Source organism: Perca fluviatilis, chromosome 13 (assembly GCF_010015445.1).
Source record: "Perca fluviatilis chromosome 13, GENO_Pfluv_1.0, whole genome shotgun sequence".
Classification (NCBI taxonomy): Eukaryota; Metazoa; Chordata; class Actinopteri; order Perciformes; family Percidae; genus Perca; species Perca fluviatilis.
In genome coordinates, this window is record NC_053124.1 from 37522678 (window position 1) to 37527704 (window position 5027).

Here is a 5027-nt window from a genome sequence, read left to right on the forward strand (position 1 = left end):
CAGGAGCCAGAGCCCCCCCCCACACATTAAAGAGGAACTGTGGAGCAGTCAGGAGGGAGAGCAGCTTCAAGGGCTGGAGGAGGCTGATATCACCAAGTTCCCATTCACTCCTGTCCCTGTGAAGAGTGAAGATGATGAAGAGGAAGCTCAGTCCTCACAGCTTCATCAGAGACAAACTCAACACATGGAAACAGAAGCTGATGGAGAGGACTGTGGAGGACCAGAACCAGCCAGGAACTCACATCCACTTTTACAACCAGAGACTGGAGACCAGACTGGAGACTCTTCTGAACCTGAGACTGATGACAGTGCTGATTGGAAGGAGACCAGAGAACCTCAGTCAGCTTTAAACTCTCTGAAACATGATTCAACATGTAAGAAAACATTTAGCTGCTCTGAGTGTGGGAGAAGATTTTGCCGCAAGGAAAATCTGAAGAGACACATGATAACTCATACAGGAGAAAAACCTTTCAGCTGCTCGGTCTGTAATAAATCTTTTACAGAGAGAGGAAGTGTAAAAAGACACATGAGAATCCACACAGGAGAGATGCCCTTTAGCTGCTCTGAGTGTGGAAAAAGATTTAACCACAACTCAGGTCTGAGGAGACATTTGAGAACTCATACAGGAGAAAAATCGTTCAGCTGCTCAGTCTGTGATCAAAGATTTGGCTGCAAGACAAACCTGAAGAGACACATGAGAACTAACACAGGAGAGAAACCTTTCAGCTGCTCAGTCTGTAATAAATCTTTTATACACAGTGGAAGTTTAAAATATCACATGAAACAACACACAGGAGAGGAACCGTCTACTTCCTGTGTTAGTGACATCAGAAAGCAGCAGGAGTGGAGATCCAGTGGGGACCAGGAGCAGCCAGAGAATCTCAGCCAGGTTGGAACTCTATGAACCATAGAAATGAAATGGATAGAAAGGCCATTTCCGTTCAAATCAACGTAGCATCATAGTCAGAGTGGCAGCCATTTTTATGTGTACCATTGCCATGGTAACGTATAAACTTCAGCATAAGCCGACTTCCGGCGAGTCGCGGAGCTGAGGCTAAATAAGTCAAATTAACTTCATGCTTCATCCACACAAAGCACACTGCCACGAGTAACGGCTTTATTCGGCTCGTTTTCTGTGAACGATGTGGCGACTTTGTGACGTTAAAGCGGAGTTAGCAAGCTAATGTTAGCCAAACAACAAGTTGTTCTCCAGCTCGCTGGAGATATATATATATATATATAATATATATATATATATATATATATATATATATATATCTACCGTACAGTATACCCACTACAATACATTAGACTACACCACTGTATACTACTTATTTATTTATCTGTACTGTACTCGCTCGGCTACAGCTCTGTGTCTGTCCCTCTTCGTTTTCATCGGTTTGTATTTTGTTATTAATATTAGAGGTGTGCATTGGCACTGCCCTCACAGTTCGATTACGATTCACCAGTTAACGATTCGATTCAATTCGATTCTACGATGCATTGCGATGCATCAAAATTCTACTGCACACAACAAGGCAAATCTTTCATCGGTCATGAGGCAATACAAGCAGTCAGATATTGAACAACAGATTTTATTTGGCTGCTATGTGAGTAGTATCACTCTCCTGTATCTTTGATACAGAAGTAATTGAAACTACACACAGGGTACCCGCGGGGTCTTAAAGTGCCCATATTATGAAAAAAACACTTTCTGGTGATTTGGGGTGTTCTTTTGTGTCTCTGGTGCTTCCACACACATACAAACTTTGAAAAAAATCCATCCATGGTGTTTTGAGTGAGATCTGTTTCTGAATGTGTCCTGCCTTCAGTCTCCTGGTGAGCTGGTCAAAATCGGCCTCGGACTGTGACGTCACAGTCCGAAATGAGCTGGCTAACCACAACCGTTAGCTCGTAGCGTTAGCGTTAGCCAGCTAACGCTAATGCTAACGTTAGCATGCTACATCGTTCTCAATAGCAAAGCACTGCTACAACACACACAAGTTCACCATAATCTACAAAAGAACTACTTAGATGTGCGCCCTCATTTAGAAGTCTCCCAGCTAATCCTGCCTTGTAACTGACCAAAGTTGTAGAAACAGGCTTTCTTTTACTGTCTCTAGAGTTAGCTAGCTGACATGCTCTACATCTGAGCTACTGAGCATGTGCGAGTGCAATCAAAGATAGTACAGAAGTGAGTTTTAGCTACTCACTCTGTAGCTAAAACAGAAACCAGGTGAAAAGAGGATCTGCAGCAGTGAGAGAGAGCTGTGCAGTACAACAACAATATGGTGTTTTTTGAAAATTAAACCATGGAAACCTATTCTGGTACAACCTTAAAATACAGTTATGAACCTGAAAATGAGCATAATATGGGCGCTTTAAAAGCATTGTAAAAGTCTTAAATTTGATAATCTCAAATTAAGGCCTTAGAAGCCTTGAATTTGGTATACAAAGTCTTGGATTTCGTTACAAAGGTCTTATATATTTTTCGCCTTTCCTAGGATTAAGTTCATGCCGTAACAAAATGAACTGTTACTAATGTAGGCTAATTTAAAAACTGACCGGACCCCGTCTCTGGACGCACCGGAGGACCGAGACACAAAGTAAACGCGCCTCTCTGACCGGGTACGGGGGGGGGGGGTTAGCGGTTAAACTGAGCGGAGGATGTGCGGAATGAGTCGGGTGTGTCGAGGCCGGCTGGCCACTCGGTGCCTTCAGACAAAGCTCAAGCTAACAGGCTAACGGCTTATTAGCTAGCCAAACACCGAGCGGCTCCATTAATCTGCTCGGTGCTTCGCTGTGAGCGGACTGTTTAGAGACCATGTGACTACAGGTAACGGTAAAGGTTCGCTGCTACTGTAGCGGAGCTGCAAGTAAACCAGGGCTCTCAAGTGTCACACATTGAGCGTGACAGTCACTCATTTCGGTCTTTTGTCACGCACTCCCACCACACATTGGATTTCTCACGTGGAAAAACTATTTGTAATATATCTAATATGCCGCAGGGCCTATAATTTTTCTGGCGCGCCGCTCTCACTATGGAACTGACAGGAATCAAGCGTGTCTCCCCCATTGATATATATATATATATATATATATATATATATATATATATATATATATATATATATATATATATATACATATATATATATATGTATGTATATGTGTATATATATATATATATATGGAGTTCTTATTCGAGCCTGCCACTTATCAGCCAATCAAAAGAAAAAGAAAGGGGCAACACAATAGCCAATCAGAAAATAGCACTATTGTATCTGGGTAACATTTAATGCAACAACCAATGAGAAAAAAGCAAAGAGCAGCGTACAGACACTTCCCTAAACATTCGCTCATTCAGAGACCAGAGACCCAAACGGGGATCTGTGTCTGTGAGAAGGTCTGAGATCTACCGTATCAGCAGAGCAATCACGTAATGCACAGCAGACTATGGTGCAGGTAGATTATTTTATAGGTACTTTATTTTTCTCAAAATATCATGACTCCTCCAAATCTCAGAGAACACAGATATATTTTGAATGTGCACAAAGTTTTGAACATGAGCAGAAATCTTGCTCAAAACACATCTGAAATATTACAGTCCAGGGGTTAATTAATTTATTAAAATTAATTAATGTATCATTGAGGTGAATAATTGTCATATGCACATTTAAGGAGGTTACTTCCTCAACAAAAGATGTCACTCTTGCCTGTCCTTAAAACTTAAGAGCCCTGAGTAAACGCTGAACTGAGCTGTGTGTTTTTGGTGGTGATTTCCAGAGGTGGAAGACTATTACTCACATCATGTATTGCAGTAAAAGTAGAAAAAACAGTGTTGTAGAGTTACAAATTACTTGTCAGTTACAAGTCCTGCATTCAACATTGTCCTTAAGTAATAGTACAGAAGTATTATCAAAATATACTGTACTTAAAGTACCAAAAGTAAAAGTGCTCATTATGCAGTGTAATATATCTTATTTTATTGGATTATATTATAATCCAATAAATTGTATTAAATGACTGATACTTTAAATACAATGTGTTATTTAATTCAAGTATCCTATTTGTACATAATTATTTTCTAGGGTTTAAAATGTATACAGATTTGACATTTTCCCCCTCATACTTCTGTCGATATGGGTACGAAGTTGGCATTGAATTTCATTTAAAATGGTATTAAAAAAGGTCTTAAAAGCCTTGAATTTAAGTTGGAGGATCCTGGGGGTACCCTGTTCACAACTTTATTGTCCACTCAAGGCCAGAAAATAAGCAGTGACATAATCGATTATGGCACTTTGCCGCATCGATGCTGAATCGTGCATGCCCCGCATTGCAATGCATCGCCGAATCGATTATTGTTGACACCACTAATTAATATCAATTCATATTTTGGTTCAGTCGAAATATAAAGTGAAGATGAAAGTGTTACCTGTTGTAACTCTGATATTAAGGCTGGTTTCTGTGGGGTCTAAAAATGTCAAAGTCAAATTTTTTGGCCTTTTAAAAAGTCTTATATTCGCAAAAGTATTGTGTTCTAGGTCTTTAATAATTTCAAACAGGTCTTACATTTTCCTATGTTCATGTTACGCTGCCATTGAAATGTTTTTTTTCTTGTTTCGCTCGACCAAATATAATTTGCAGTTTATGTACAGCTGTTTCAAAAGTTCAATAAAGCACTATCAAACCCTTTGTTTTTTCTTAAAGTATATACAATTTTTGGAACTGGCCTGGGTAGGGAACAGGTGCAAATAAAAGCAGTCTCGGCTTCCGCGCTTTTTTTTCTTACTTTCTTATAAAACTTTATTCATTTTTCGTCTTCTGAATTTGGTTCATTATTTTTCTCAGAGACCTGAAAATGTATTAAAATATTTGTTCTGCAAATAAGTTGTTTAAATAAGTAAAAAGTGTTTCCCAAAGTGATATCTCTCATTTATTTTAGCTGTGTTGATCTGAAAGTCTGAGACACTTAGAGGACTTTTATTTTGAAGCTCAGTAACTAATCTGCACCGGAAGCTGTAGTC